This window comes from Lissotriton vulgaris, chromosome 7, assembly GCF_964263255.1.
Source record: "Lissotriton vulgaris chromosome 7, aLisVul1.2, whole genome shotgun sequence".
NCBI lineage: Eukaryota > Metazoa > Chordata > Amphibia > Caudata > Salamandridae > Lissotriton > Lissotriton vulgaris.
The window spans coordinates 435,621,227-435,638,505 of record NC_141695.1 but is presented as its reverse complement, the minus strand read 5'-3'; positions in this window follow the sequence as shown (position 1 = coordinate 435,638,505).

Sequence of the window (17,279 nt, the reverse complement as noted above, 5' to 3'; positions counted from 1 at the left end):
TATACATAAAAAAATAATATAAATAACAATTAATAAAAATTTAAAACAAATTTTAAAAAGTAAGTAAATGTTGGATAGCATACGGGTAAAAATTACTATTCCCACTCCAGAGAGTGCAACAGTAGGAAAAGTGTTGGATGGCGTAGGTGTAAAAATTACTATTCCAACTCCAGAGTGTGCAACAGTAGGGAAAGTGTTGGATAGCGTAGGGGTAACAATTACTATTCCAACTCCAGAGAGTGCAACAGTAGGGAAAGTGTTGGATAGCGTAGGGGTAACAATTACTATTCCAACTCCAGAGAGTGCAACAGTAGGGAAAGTGTTGGATAGCGTAGGGGTAACAATTACTATTCCAACTCCAGAGAGTGCAACAGTAGGGAAAATGTTGGATAGCGTAGGGGTAACAATTACTATTCCAACTCCAGAGAGTGCAACAGTAGGGAAAGTGTTGGATAGCGTAGGGGTAACAATTACTATTCCAACTTCAGGGAGTGCAACAGTAGGGAAAGTGTTGGATAGCGTAGGGGTAACAATTACTATTCCAACTCCAGAGAGTGCAACAGTAGGGAAAGTGTTGGATAGCGTAGGGGTAACAATTACTATTCCAACTCCAGAGAGTGCACCAGTAGGGAAAGTGTTGGATAGCGTAGGGGTAACAATTACTATTCCAACTCCAGAGAATGCAACAGTAGGAATAGTGTTGGATAGCGCAGGGGTAACAATTACTATTCCAACTCCAGAGAGAGCACCAGTAGGGAAAGTGTTGGATAGCGTAGGGGTAACAATTACTATTCCCACTCCAGAGAGTGAAACAGTAAAGAAAGTGTTGGATAGCGTAGAGGTAAAAATAACATACTTATAAATAAATACATGTTTTTAAACAATAAAAAAGTTAACTATTAAATGAATATAAACAATTTACAAATACCAATATATAATTATTAAAAACATGATTAGCAATAAATAATTAGCTTAAAAAATTAATAAAAAATACCATTTAATAATATTTAATTACCAATTAATAATTAATTAACAATTATATAATTAACAAAACAATTAAATAAAAAACATAATTACTTAATTACATTTAAATTACTTCCCACCCTATTCCTCTATAAACCCACAACCCACTACAGAACATAATTATCAAATAATCAATTCATAAGAATTAATTACCAATTAATTAAAATCAATTTATAATTCCTACTAATGAATAATTAATTTAGTATAATTAAATTACTTCTCACCCAATTCCCCTATAAACCCACAACCCGCTACAGTACTAAAATACAACATTTAATTAAATTACATAAAAAATATTTAAAAACATAATAAATACATAATATTAAAAAAATAACAAAATTCGATATTAGTAACATCGATATTATTAACATCGATATTACTAACATCGATATTAAAATCTATCGATATTACATACCTTCTATATTATGTCCCTTCGATATTTAAACAACGATATTATTGTATATCGATATTTAAATTTCGATATTTTGTCTGCTTAAAATGCAGATGGCGTCATATTTTCTCTCACGGATCCCCACAGATCGGGTCCCAGAATATTACAGATAATGCGGGTGTTTGGGGAAACATCTGGCCTATACATGAATGTAAACAATTCAACAATATGGCCCCTGCGCGGCTCACTGGGACAGGAAACCTGGGCCACAAACCTTACATCCGCCACAACCGGGATATTTACCTCAGTGTTTATTTTACAGAGGACCCTACAATATTGTGGGATCGTAACATTTCTACTGCAACCGATAGAGTACAATCAGATATACATACATGGTCTGGGTTACCTCTATCCCTATATGGATGGGCCGCAATCTTTAAAATGATTTTGCTCCCGCGGATCCTAGGGCACCTACAGAACCACCCCTTTTCTGTCCCACCATCCTGGTTTTGTCAACTTAATGCTACACTCGGACAGTTCCTGTGGGATGCGCCTCCTGAGTCGCGCTCCGTACTTGCTTCCAGTCAACATATTGTGGCGGAATAGCTGCCGCCGATATGCAGTCCTACCATGCGGCATCACATTCACAGGTAATCAGTGATTGGTGGTACAGACCGAGAAATGACCTGGCTCACGCAGTGGAGAGGTTGCTCATAAATGACCCTACGCTCATATCATGTTTATATAGCCGTTTAAGCATCCAGACCCTACCACCCACCACCATGAAGGTAATATTCAAATGGCTGTTGAGAATCAAAAGGAGAGAGAGGAACTAGAGTAGCTAGTTTCTTTCCCAGAGGGATATGTAATAATCTAGAGGAGCTAGCTATGATCCCCAAAATAACCCTTTCCAGACTCTCTCCTACTCTACCCCTCCTTGCATCATCATACTGATCCCGCCAAAACAAACCTTTATAAACTTTCCCCTCTGACTCTTCCCCCCTAAACCCCCTTTTTACTGATCCAAAAGCATCCTGCTACTGCTAATAAAAGACTAACATGTTCACTTCTTAATTTCCATATTCCACTATACTAATTCACCACTAATCCTTTATGGGTTCCAGAGTAGCGTGCTACTCGCCAATGAAGCGTTTCAACACCCCATCAGGGTTACCAGCGCTATATAAATGCAAACCTTTTCCCCTTTTCTATCCCTCCCCAACCCTTCTCAATCCAATTACCTGACTAACATATCCACCACTCAAATTACTTTCATGTTTCGCCATACTAACTCAACACTAATCCTTATGGGTTCCAGAGTGGTGTGCTACTCGCCAATAAAGTGCTTCAAAACCCCATCAAGGGGTAGCAAGCATTATATATACCTACACATTTCCCTCTTCTATCCCGCAACCTACCCTTCTCTATCCAAATGACTGATTAACATATCCACCACTCAAATTAGTTCATACTTCACTATACTAATTTTCAACACTAATCCTTTATGGGTTCCGGAGTAGTGTCCTTCTAGCCAGAAAAGTGCTTCAACATCAGGGGTAATAGGTGCTACATGAATGCAAACCTTTCTTCCCTTTTATCCCTCCGCTACACTTCTCACTCCAAATAACTGACTAATATCCACCACTCAAATTACTTTCATATTTCACCATACTAATTCAGCACTAATCTTTTATGGGTTTCCGGAGTAGTGTGCTTCAACACACCATCAGGGGTAGCAAGCGCTATATACATACAAACTTTTTTTTTTTCCTCATCTATCCTTCTGCTATCCTTCCAAATCCAAATAACTGACTAACCCATCCACCACTTAAAATGTACGTGCATGTTTCAGTATACGAATTAAACACTAATCCTCTGTGGGTCCCAGAGTAGCGTGCTACTCGCCGAAAAAGCACTTTGAGGCCTCGTCAGGGGTAGTAAGCGCTATATAAATGCAATTACAATACAATACAATACCTTGGCCAATAATCCAGATTTAGTTGTGAAACCAGCTGATAAAGGAGGAGGGATCGCACTATTGAACAAAATCGACTATGATAGATGATGCATGGATCTGCTGAACAATACTAGGTACTACCGAGTCATCACAGAGGAAGATTGAAAAGAATGATCATTAATATGGCGGAAGAGGCAAAAGTATTGACCTGGATCTAAAAAGAAGCAGATTTCATATGCACCGAGGAGCCAAGAATGCCATACTTTTCCTCTCTGCCAAAAATGCACATGGAAAGAGTAGCACCACCCGGCCGTCCAATAGTATCAGGCACTGTACTCAAACCTTTGTTACCATTTACTGACTTCTTTTTAAGACCATTGGTAAAAAATTTTTTTTAAAACTACGTACCTTAAGAACACAAGAAATATCCTGAGACTGTTGTAGAATCTAACTTTTGACGCAGAAGAAAATCTTCTGATAGGCCTCGATATAGAGAGCCAGTACACAAGCCTACCACAAGATGCAACATTAGACATGATTGAAAAAATACTCTTTAAGACAGACTGGAAATTCCAAACACTGCAACACTTCGTCTTGGAATGTTTTAGTTTGGCACAAACACAGAACCAAACAGATGCTTCTGAGTTGGGTGTGGGAGATGTACTTTCACAACTGAATATAGATGGTCAAGACCAGCCCATTGCTTTCATAAGCAGAAGGCTGACCCCTAGATAGAAACGTTGGTCAGCTATAGAGAGGGAGGCCTTTGCTGTGGTTTGGGCCCTGAAGAAGCTGAGGCCATACTTGTTTGGCACTCACTTCAAGATTCAGACAGACCACAAGCCCCTCCTATGGTTAAATCAGATGAAGGGTGAAAATCCCAAACTTCTTAGGTGGTCCATTTCCCTACAGGGGATGGACTTTACAGTGGAGCATAGACCTGGGACTGACCATGCCAATGCAGATGAACTCTCCAGATATTTCCACTTAGAACATGAAGACTCAACTGGTCCAGGTTAGTTTAATGTCCCTAAGTTTGTGGGGGTGGGGGGTTGTGTAGGAGAGTAGGGTCTGCTTCCTATGGTCACCCCCACTTTTTGCTTTTGCTTTACTGGTTTTCGACTTAGATGTGGCTGTGGGTGTGCTAATCAGACCCACAGCCCAGATGCACTCTCTCTAAATTCAAGCCATGTACTCTAGGTACATACACAATTGGGAATTGGTTCACCTTGTCAGCCCCTGTAGAAGTGTACCATAGGTACTCAGGGCAAAGGTGTAACCAAGGCCTACCAGGGGCTGCAGCATGTATTGTGCCACCCCTGGCTGGCCACTCAAACAGACACAACTGGCTGATCACTGAGCTGGGGCAAGGTCATGTAATCACCCCTTGCTTAGGTGTAGTATTCCTATACCTACTTTCATATAGACCCATAGTAACCTATAAGTCACTCCTATGGCAGGCCTTAACAATCCTGGAGGCAGAGTTCTTGGTTATGTGTGAGATGGTGCTCTAGCATGAGATGAGCCTGTCTGCAGCTTTCGGAACCATGTCCTTATAGCTGTTCTATGATATTGCCATACCATATACTCTTAAGTGCATTATAATCCCGGCGGTTAATGCTAACTTTGGTTTGGCTTTATCAAAACATGTCGTGTAAGGTGTCATACACTTTGGAATACTACCCCCTCACCAATTCTGGCGACGGGGGTAGCATTCCACCCTTCTAGAGGGAGAAGACATGTTAGTTCTAATAATCCCGGTTAAAGTTAACCAGAGCCCCAGCATCACAAAATGGATGCTGCTGCCACAGACACAAGTCTGACCTCCTGCTGCTGGGAGTCCTTCCAGTCACGGAGGTTTGGACAATAGGTTTCTTGCTTGGGGAGGTGCGAGCACCACTCCAGACAGGAGGATGTGTATTGGGACAGGGAGGGCTGAATAGAATCAGACACTGCCTGCAGCACTCTAGGTGGTCCATGCATACCCCAGTTCAACCAGTTGCTGGGGCACTCCAGCCCCAGCTCTGGCGCAAAACTGCACAAAGGAAAGGGGGTGTAACCACCCTCCTTCCTGGTCCCACCCATAGGAGGGACCTAGTGACCAAACCAGCCCCCTTTAGTTGTATAAAGGTAGGAGCTGGCCCAGGAGACTTTAGATTAATCCTATAATTGACTGAAGACAAAACTCTGGACCCTTCGACATTAATTGAAGACTGAAGACTGAAGAAATCTCCCTTGTGGCCAAGGAGTGACCACCCTGGGCAACCAGGCACCATCCAGCAACTCGACGGCTTGCTTTATCCCCGTTCCCGCCGGAACCCGAGCACAGAGCCTGACAAGACCTTGACTCCTGGATCCCTCTGACCCCACTGCACTACTCCAGCACAGCTGAGCCCCGTGGAAGGGGCCGGGACCCGTGGAAGCAGGTAATTTGGAAAGCCTGCAACTTGCTAACAGCGCAGCTCCTTAGGCCTCCTCGAAGCTGTGCCCTGGGGACTGAGATACCCCAACACCGAGCTCCACCTGCAACGAAGACCAGCCCTCCACACTCCACAAGATCTGCGTGGGGCCCTTCTGCTTGTGTTCTGCTCGACGCGTTGTCTGGTTGCTGGCCCGTTGGCTAGTAGCCCTCTGGCGACGATCCTTTTGAAACTCCATCACTGGTCTGGTTGCTCCAGACTGGTACTTGCTTCCCTGAAAAGGTAAGGTACCTCAGACCCTCCTGGTCTGCACCAGAAGCTCCTTGTGTATCCTGCGTGGGTTGCCTTTTCTTAGGCTTTGTGGCTCCGATCTTGAAGCCGACCCCTCCATCTGCGAGATCCTTTGTGGGACAGCTCCTCTCCAGAACCTGGTCATCCTCGACACCTCCTGGTCCGCGTGGCTGCAACGACAAGCTTCACCCCAGCACCTGATTGCTCCTCGACGACATCTGGTTCCTTTCTGGTTCCACCCGGTCACTGGCTCGTGACCTAGACTCTGTCCCCTCTGCTTTCAGGTCTTCTTCAACTCCGATCCACCCTTGGATCCACCCGGACATCTTCCTCCTGGTCGCCTGCAGCATCTTTCTTCACAGGCTCCATAGACTTCAACAGCGAAACCCGACACATCTTCACACCTATGCACCCGCTTACTGTGGGTGAGGTAACGCGAGTACTTTGGTGCTCTCAAGGGTATTGACTATCCAAGTGTCTAGGTTTTTAGTTGTATCCCTCTAGCTAGAGCGGAAGTGTCCTAAATCTTCATTTACTTACCTTTTAAGTTCCTATTGACTTTCTATTGACTCTTGCGTGAGAGTACTGACTCTATGCGCGCCGCCTGTGGGCCTCCTACTCCTAACCTAAGGGTCAGATAGTGTAGCCCCAGCGATTCCCTAGGCCCTAGGCCTCTTCCTTTCCCAAGTCGTGGTTTTTATACCACTTACTTAGTATATGGTTTTACGCGCCCCTAGGGCCTAACTGTAAATTGTGCTATTTAAAGTATTTCTAAGTATAACTTGTTATGTGCTTTTGCCTCTGATCTCATAAAGAGTTCAAAGGAGTGTGTTAGTAAATAAATACATATATATTTTATATATATCCTGTGTGGTGTCCTTTCATTTGATATTCAAGGGGTTACATATGGTAAAACAGCTGGCTTTACACGCCCTCAAGAGTCTTTTAGCCTAAGACTGTTCTGTCCACGCTACCTCTAGGATAGCTGGTCTATAAGGTTGACTTTACAACCATCACCATAAGGGTTGTTTGGACTGGTGCAAGGTGTTCACTAGAATAGTGAACATCATATACCAGGCCAACTTCTCACATTGGTGTGCAACGGTTGGGATTAGAGCTTGCTGTTGTTTTACCACTTGTAATCTTGAGATATAATTTGAAAGATCACATAGGTACCTGTAGGTACATATAAAAACAAGTCTTAGTATACTTAAGTTCTACTGAACTTAGCTGTTGTAGAGCCTGGGCCTAGCACACCCTGACTACAACTAGAGAGGTTCTTTAGAAAAACATATAGTGTAGGTAGGTGCAACACCCCACCTCACTAGAAAACATGTCTCAGACAGTGAACCCCAGTGGTTCTCTGCCTGTAGAAGTAGATCCCTTGAGGACTGCTTTGAGATATGAAGCCTTAGCCTTTCCAGAGTTGAGACAATTGTGCACCTCCAGAAGGCTAAAACATGGTTCCAACCCTACCCTCAAGTTCCTGGTTGAGTTATTAGAAGAGAATGATGCTCAGCAGTCACCTAAGACAGGTGACACAGGCAGTGCAGATGAAGTTCTTCCCTCCTCAGATGACAATGCTGATACCTCAGTACCAGAAGAGAGAAGGGGAAGAAGAGGAGGAGATAGAAGGAGATGATTCTGATCTTGAGACAAACAGTCAGACCTTAGTCAGGAGAATTAGTCAGGCTAACTTAAGCATACATGGGAATCAGTATGGGCAGCCCTCATACAGACCCCCAAGTGGGCTTAACCAGAGACAGAGGAGAGGAAGAACCAACTCCAGGAACTCTTTCCAATCTCATGCCTCAAATGGCTCTCATGGCCATGCTCAGAGAGGGATGACCTACCCTCAGAGTAGGGAACATGAAGCCAAAATGAAAGAAGCTGCTCTTAGGATTGAAAGACAGGAACTTGAGGTTGCCCTGGCCAAAGAGAAGCTTGCTCGTGCTGGAGAGCATAGAGAGAGTGGATTAGAACCCACTGGTGGCAGCAATATCCCTAAGGATAAAGATAGGTCCTATGATAATAGACACCTAAGCAAGATTGTGCCCTACAAAGAAGGGGATGACATCCACAAATGGATTACTGCTTTGGAGAGGGCCTGCAAAGTACAGCAGGTACCCCAAAGTCAGTGGGTAGCAATCTTATGGCTCTCCTTTTCTGAAAAAGGTAGAGATAAGCTCCTCACAGTTAGTGATGGGGAGCTAACAACTACTCTGTTCTGAACAGTGCTCTGATTGATGGGTTTGGCCTAACCACTGAACAGTATAGGTTGATGTTCAGAGATACCCAGAAGACACAGACTCATGACTTGGCTTATTTTGTTGATTGTGCCACTAAGGCTCTGGAAGGCTGGTTATTGGGAAGTGAAGATCTAGGATTAAGCATGGGTGAATTTTGCGAATCTGGCGTTCGCGAATTTGCATATTTGCGAACTCGCAATCCGCAAAATCGGCGAATTCTCGCAAATTTGCGGATCATTTTTTTTGTGTTCGCAAGGGTTTCTGCCAGTTCGCGAGGGTATTGTACCAGTTCGCAATTGCGAACTTACTTGTCCGCCCGCAACGGTCGCGACTATGTTGTTTCTACATCTGGTTCATCATCACAGGTTCACAGCACCCTCTGTTTCACCACTGCCACCCTCTGTTTCACCCATGCCATCCTCTGGTACATCAATGATGCCACCCTCTGGTTCATCACTGTAGATTATGGGGGGGAAAAGCAAGCACACCTGCCCTGCTTCAACTGACATGAATTAATTTGGGGTTGATTTATTAATGTGTCACTGTTTTAAAATTGCAGTCTGGCACCTGCTTCCTTATCTGTAATTTGCTTTCTGTTGCAGTGCAATTTTTTTTCCAGGACCTTTGTGGCTTACTTGTAGCTATTCTATGAGCCTGCTGCAAGTAGGCAACTGAACTCTGGAGGAGCCCCTCAGGAAGTACTACAGGGAATGGTTACTAATGATGAGTGAACTTTTGCACCTGCTGAGTGCTTTCAGTTTTGCAAAACTCGTTTTTCTGCAGAACAGCAACTGTAATGCCCCAAACAAACATAGGCAACTGAACTCTGGAGGGGCCCCTCAGGAAGTACTACAGGGATTGGTTACTAATGATGAGTGAACTTTTGCATCTGCTGCGTGCTTTCAGTTTTGCAAAACTCGTTTTTCTGCAGAACAGCAACTGTAATGCCCCAAACAAACTTACTTGTGAAAGTTGATTTCTAATCCAAAAGTGATCCAAAGAAAGTCAAAAGGACTCAAATCCAACAAAGTGCAGGCAAATGTCAACCTGAGGAGTTATTATGATAAAAATCATCATTTTCAGAACGTCTATGCTGCTTGCCAGTGGATTTCTTGTGCAGAATTGCAAATTTTGTAATTTCGCGAGTGCGAGATTGTTGCTGCCTGCCGCACCTACATGTTCGCAATTGCGAACTCTCGCTATGCGTCGCCAAACTCCCGCGGGATCCCGCAGCAAGATCCAAAATGGTGCAGCACTCGCAAAATATCGAGAAAAACAACTCGGCAAACGCTGAATGACGGTAAGTGAATGCCGCACGCCGCAATATTGTATCACCAAGAAAAAAAATCCGCTGCGTGCGAATTTGCGGAATTTCGGTAAATTCGCGAGTGTTCGCGGATTGCGAATTTACCGGAAATCCGCAAAATCCGCGAGCGGAACGGATTTTCCGCCCATGCTATCTAGGACTATACAGGGTTGTATAATTTGATCATGAGAGAGCAAATACTTAACAATTGTCATTACCAGTTATTGCATCAATACCTGATTGACTCTGATCTGACCTCTCCCCAAGAATTGGGAAAGAAGGCAGAAAAATGGGTCAGAACCAGGATTAAGCAGAAAAACCAGAACCAGGGGGGGTGATCAGAAAAAGGCAGACCAGAAGGGTAATGAGCAGAAACAAAAAGACCAGAAGTCTTCACCAGGCCCCCAAAAGGCACAGGGGGGAAGGTGGCTCCAAAAAGAACAAACAGAAACAAGAAGGCCAAAAGAAGCCCTGGTGTGGATACTGTAAGTCAGTCTCTCACTGGTTTAGTGAGTGCACCAAAAAGGGCACAGCACCAACCACCAATGCCCCTAAGGCAACTGTTCCCCCTAGTCCAGCTGTTAGTGGTGGTTCCAAGCAAAAGGGTGTAGTAGGGTTGACCCTGGGAACTGAGATGGACTCTGGCCTAGTCAGAGTACCAACTCAGGCTGTTCTTGTCTGTGATGGGGACATAGCAATGTCCTCTACTGTAAGTCCCAGTAATCTGAGCAAGTACAGACAGACACCTTTTATTAATGACAAGATGGCTCAGGCCTACAGGAACACATGTACCAGTGTCACCATGGTGACACCTAACTTTGTGGACCCTGAACAGATCATACTAGGTGAGAAGTACCTAGTGACCAATGCTAGCAATGCTACTACTTCCCATAGTGTGGCAGTTGTTAACTTCTCCTGGGGAGGGGTAATTAGCCTCAAGAAAGTTGTTGTGAGTTCAGACCTTCCAGTAGAGTGTCTGTTGGGAAATGATCTTGAAACCTCAGTCTGGTCTGAGGTGGAGTATAGGACCCATGCAGAAATTCTGGGAATTTCAGCGCATGTCCTTGCTGTGACCAGGTCACAGGCCAAAAAGTGCTTACCTGAACAAGTGCTGGATCTTGGAACAATAGACCAGACACTACCCAAGAGAAAGAGGAAGAAGGTTAAGGCAGTGCCTTCCCCCCTGCCTCAGGTTGAGGATCAGCCCTCCCAGGAGGATGATTCTGAGATCCAAGAGGGAACTGTCCTAGAAGAACTTGAGCCTGATCACGTTGAGTTTCTTGGGACAGGGGGACCCTCAAGGGCAGATCTGAGGCAGGCACAATTAGATTGTTCCTCTCTTGAACCCCTCAGATAGCAGGCGCCTGCTGAGGCTGCTGTGAATGCTCAAGGTACCCATAAAGTGTATTGGGATGATGGGCTCCTTGTAGGAAAGGGTTTTCTAGGGAGAGGCAAGATGGCGCCCACGGGAGTGGACGCTTAAGCTGACCGCTCCTGCTGCCCCGCAGGGAAACTGACGGATTGAGGAGTGAGGAAGCAGAATATTCAGCTTAAAGATAAAGGAAGATTGCATACTGCTGCGGAAATTTTATAGACTTTGAATTTACCTTTGGCTCGGTTCACAGTCACTACAGGAGGCCGGGAGGATTTGCCGGACTCGCCGGGATAACTTGCCGATGCTGGGCATCTTTTCTGCCTTTGCTGCTCGCTCTGGTAGGTACCGTTGTGCCTGGTGGGCGGTCCCGCTCGCAGGTGTTCGCGGTTTCCGAATTGGTGCTCGAGGAGCAAGTAGAGAGAGCTACAGACGAGTCATACCGCCGAAGGGGGCTCGAGTAAAGCAACGAGCACAAGAGATTGTCACCGACGAGATTGATACGGAGCATAACAAAACCGGGAAAGTTGTCGGTGCGCCAGAAAAGCGACTGAATGAAGCCGGTAAAAATAAAGTTACCGCTGATAATATAGCCGATAATAGAGTTATCCCTGCAATTTTTTCTGCTGCAGAAGAGAAACGCAAGGGGAAGAACGCTACACCACAAATGTGCACTCAACTTCAATTTAATAACGGGGTAAACGATTTAGAGACTGCAACAGAGATCGAAATATAAAGTGAGGGGGGAGAGATTAGAAACAGCAACGTCATATTGCAGGATACAAATGTGTTAACGTTGACGACAGATACTGTAGCAACTGAAAATGCTTCAGCTCTCACCTCAGAATCATCTCGAAGACCCCCCAGATAAATGAACTTTTAGTTAGCAATAAACCGGAATCTGAGAGTGGGGTCAATTTACAACAAGAATCTGCTTCTAAGCTTGGGCTTCTACCCCTAAACTTGCAGATACCGGCGCAATCACAGCTTTCGCTATCATTACAGCCACCCGGTATTGATGGGGAGTCAGGGGATTTTTACTCCCTTTCTGAGAGTTCGGCCTCCTCATGTACTGATTTAACAGCGCAGTATTCTAAACAACTGCGTATGACCGACGAAAGTGACTCAGAGCTAGATGAGTTCGCAGATTTCACTGGAGGTAGCCCAGCCACAGTTCGGGAAAGAGGAGAATCTTCGATGGAACAAGGGGCTGTAGGCATGAATCAACCTGACTCTGCTCATGGTGGGGCAAAAGTTTTTGCAGAGGAGGACATTACTTTGAGCACGATTTATCAGACTATTTTGTCCCATATGGATAAAACGGAGCAGGAGAGCCAAAGAATACAGAATTCTTGTTGAAAGTTACAAAACTCTATAAGGCGGCTAGCGAAATCTCAATCAGACTTTGGGGAAAGATCCACGGAGGCCGAAATGAGGATCTCTAATATAGAAGACGAACTTGCTCAACAGAAGGTCGCCACAGTAACATTGAATGCTAATAAGGATGATATACTTTGGAAAATGGCGGATTTTGAAAATCGCGCCCGTCGAAACAATTTGAGGCTTATGCAGGTTCTGGAAGGAAAAGAGGGACAGGACTCTTGTAAATTCATTGTGGAGTTATTTAAGAATGCTTTCCCAGAGATTACAAAGTGGGATTTGGAGAGAGAAATAGAGAGGGTGCATAGATATCCGTTTAATATACGCTTGCGCCCAGGGCAAACTGAATCTAGACCTAGGCCTTTCCTTATTTCATTCAACAGCTTTCTTGCTAGAGCGGATGTCTTTTTGAATACTCGGCATAACAGAAAAAGATTGGGGGATGGATTTGAATTTTTTGCAACACCTGATTATTGTAAATACACAATGGAGAGCCGCTGGCAATTGCGCCAGTTGTTCACTCAATTTCAGAGCAAGGGCCCCCAAGCGTATATTATGAATCCTGCTAAACTCAAGGTTGTACATAAGGAGAATACACGCTTTTTCACCAATGCGGCCGCCGCAAAAGAATTCTTGCATGCTATGTAGGTGAAGCAGACTAGGCAGGCTTAATAGTCAATTTTTGAAAATATTATCTAGGAAACCATATATGTATATTATTTTGTAGGATAAGTAGGCCAGATAGCCTTAACAATGTGAAAGAACCACAGGGACTAATACATACATTACCTTCTTCCTTTTGGTTAATTTAAAGCATATATGCACATTAGAATCTAAGTGGGGGTCACAGCAGGGGGCTCCGGACAGTTTTACAACCACAGGACCATGAGTCCTAGTGCCTGGGTAATGGGGTGGGGAAGGGAGGGTTCTGGGAGGGAGGGTGCTTGCTCAGGGTGGGGGGTTTGGGAAGGGGTGGGGACTCTGGTGGGGAATAAAAGGGATAAAAACCACAGTGGTGACAGGAGACAGGACAAAAAAAACATGTCTAAGTTATTAACTAAGCAATTAAGTTATTTGACGTGTAGTATACATATTGTTAATTTATCGGTTAAGATATATCAAGATGTCACGCAATATTAAAATCTGCTCCTTAAACGTGTCAGGTCTTAAAAATTTAAATAAGCGGAAAAGGGTTGCATTAGAAATTCGTTATATACAACCGGATATTTTATGTCTTCAGGAGACACATTTATCATGGAGTAATACATTTTTAGTAGCAGATCTGGGATACTCACTCATTGCTGCGTCACAGCAAACAACTTCAATTCGGGGTGTAATGATACTATCTAAACCACGATTTTGCACAGTAGTTCGGAGCTTAACTGATAAATGGGGCAGATGGGCCATCGCGGAAATTAGGATTGGTGGCTCTCAATGTACCTTATGTTCCATCTATGGATCTAATCTGGATGAAGCGGAGGTTTATGAGCGCTTAAATATTGAATTAGCTACCTGGGCTGCACCTTTGATAGTATGCGGTGACATGAATATTAATCTGAACACATCAGAGTTAGCAGGAGGCATGGAAAATTATATGTGGCGAAAACCCCGGGTGTTTAAAGCCATATAGAATCCTGAATGCTCCTGAGGCGGAAGCCGGGAGAAGAACCCTCCACTTTTTAAAATTGTATGTGTTGTCACTAAAGCGCCGAAATACTTTGTACTTTTAAATTGAACATCACTCACCCGTTCTCCTTAAAGCGGGCTGTCAGTCACCAAAACAGCGACTCCTTCGCTGCAACGTTAAGGTTCAAACAAACTTCCCTGCCGCCATTCTCGGCGAGGGAGAGAGGCCACGCCCACTTCAGGCCACGCCCACCCGCCGCACTCGGTACTTAAACGCTGCCTTCAGCGCAACACTCTCTTAGAATCCTGAATGCTCCTGAGGCGGAAGCCGGGAGAAGAACCCTCCACTTTTTAAAATTGTATTTGTTGTCACTAAAGCGCCGAAATACTTTGTACTTTTAAATTGAACATCACTCACCCGTTCTCCTTAAAGCGGGCTGTCAGTCACCAAAACAGCGACTCCTTCGCTGCAACGTTAAGGTTCAAACAAACTTCCCTGCCGCCATTCTCGGCGAGGGAGAGAGGTCACGCCCACTTCAGGCCACGCCCACCCGCCGCACTCGGTACTTAAACGCTGCCTTCAGCGCAACACTCTCTTAGAATCCTGAATGCTCCTGAGGCGGAAGCCGGGAGAAGAACCCTCCACTTTTTAAAATTGTATTTGTTGTCACTAAAGCGCCGAAATACTTTGTACTTTTAAATTGAACATCACTCACCCGTTCTCCTTAAAGCGGGCTGTCAGTCACCAAAACAGCGACTCCTTCGCTGCAACGTTAAGGTTCAAACAAACTTCCCTGCCGCCATTCTCGGCGAGGGAGAGAGGCCACGCCCACTTCAGGCCACGCCCACCCGCCGCACTCGGTACTTAAACGCTGCCTTCAGCGCAACACTCTCTTAGAATCCTGAATGCTCCTGAGGCGGAAGCCGGGAGAAGAACCCTCCACTTTTTAAAATTGTATTTGTTGTCACTAAAGCGCCGAAATACTTTGTACTTTTAAATTGAACATCACTCACCCGTTCTCCTTAAAGCGGGCTGTCAGTCACCAAAACAGCGACTCCTTCGCTGCAACGTTAAGGTTCAAACAAACTTCCCTGCCGCCATTCTCGGCGAGGGAGAGAGGCCACGCCCACTTCAGGCCACGCCCACCCGCCGCACTCGGTACTTAAACGCTGCCTTCAGCGCAACACTCTCTTAGAATCCTGAATGCTCCTGAGGCGGAAGCCGGGAGAAGAACCCTCCACTTTTTAAAATTGTATTTGTTGTCACTAAAGCGCCGAAATACTTTGTACTTTTAAATTGAACATCACTCACCCGTTCTCCTTAAAGCGGGCTGTCAGTCACCAAAACAGCGACTCCTTCGCTGCAACGTTAAGGTTCAAACAAACTTCCCTGCCGCCATTCTCGGCGAGGGAGAGAGGCCACGCCCACTTCAGGCCACGCCCACCCGCCGCACTCGGTACTTAAACGCTGCCTTCAGCGCAACACTCTCTTAGAATCCTGAATGCTCCTGAGGCGGAAGCCGGGAGAAGAACCCTCCACTTTTTAAAATTGTATTTGTTGTCACTAAAGCGCCGAAATACTTTGTACTTTTAAATTGAACATCACTCACCCGTTCTCCTTAAAGCGGGCTGTCAGTCACCAAAACAGCGACTCCTTCGCTGCAACGTTAAGGTTCAAACAAACTTCCCTGCCGCCATTCTCGGCGAGGGAGAGAGGCCACGCCCACTTCAGGCCACGCCCACCCGCCGCACTCGGTACTTAAACGCTGCCTTCAGCGCAACACTCTCTTAGAATCCTGAATGCTCCTGAGGCGGAAGCCGGGAGAAGAACCCTCCACTTTTTAAAATTGTATTTGTTGTCACTAAAGCGCCGAAATACTTTGTACTTTTAAATTGAACATCACTCACCCGTTCTCCTTAAAGCGGGCTGTCAGTCACCAAAACAGCGACTCCTTCGCTGCAACGTTAAGGTTCAAACAAACTTCCCTGCCGCCATTCTCGGCGAGGGAGAGAGGCCACGCCCACTTCAGGCCACGCCCACCCGCCGCACTCGGTACTTAAACGCTGCCTTCAGCGCAACACTCTCTTAGAATCCTGAATGCTCCTGAGGCGGAAGCCGGGAGAAGAACCCTCCACTTTTTAAAATTGTATTTGTTGTCACTAAAGCGCCGAAATACTTTGTACTTTTAAATTGAACATCACTCACCCGTTCTCCTTAAAGCGGGCTGTCAGTCACCAAAACAGCGACTCCTTCGCTGCAACGTTAAGGTTCAAACAAACTTCCCTGCCGCCATTCTCGGCGAGGGAGAGAGGCCACGCCCACTTCAGGCCACGCCCACCCGCCGCACTCGGTACTTAAACGCTGCCTTCAGCGCAACACTCTCTTAGAATCCTGAATGCTCCTGAGGCGGAAGCCGGGAGAAGAACCCTCCACTTTTTAAAATTGTATTTGTTGTCACTAAAGCGCCGAAATACTTTGTACTTTTAAATTGAACATCACTCACCCGTTCTCCTTAAAGCGGGCTGTCAGTCACCAAAACAGCGACTCCTTCGCTGCAACGTTAAGGTTCAAACAAACTTCCCTGCCGCCATTCTCGGCGAGGGAGAGAGGCCACGCCCACTTCAGGCCACGCCCACCCGCCGCACTCGGTACTTAAACGCTGCCTTCAGCGCAACACTCTCTTAGAATCCTGAATGCTCCTGAGGCGGAAGCCGGGAGAAGAACCCTCCACTTTTTAAAATTGTATTTGTTGTCACTAAAGCGCCGAAATACTTTGTACTTTTAAATTGAACATCACTCACCCGTTCTCCTTAAAGCGGGCTGTCAGTCACCAAAACAGCGACTCCTTCGCTGCAACGTTAAGGTTCAAACAAACTTCCCTGCCGCCATTCTCGGCGAGGGAGAGAGGCCACGCCCACTTCAGGCCACGCCCACCCGCCGCACTCGGTACTTAAACGCTGCCTTCAGCGCAACACTCTCTTAGAATCCTGAATGCTCCTGAGGCGGAAGCCGGGAGAAGAACCCTCCACTTTTTAAAATTGTATTTGTTGTCACTAAAGCGCCGAAATACTTTGTACTTTTAAATTGAACATCACTCACCCGTTCTCCTTAAAGCGGGCTGTCAGTCACCAAAACAGCGACTCCTTCGCTGCAACGTTAAGGTTCAAACAAACTTCCCTGCCGCCATTCTCGGCGAGGGAGAGAGGCCACGCCCACTTCAGGCCACGCCCACCCCGCCCCTTTCTCTGCACATTTAAGATGTG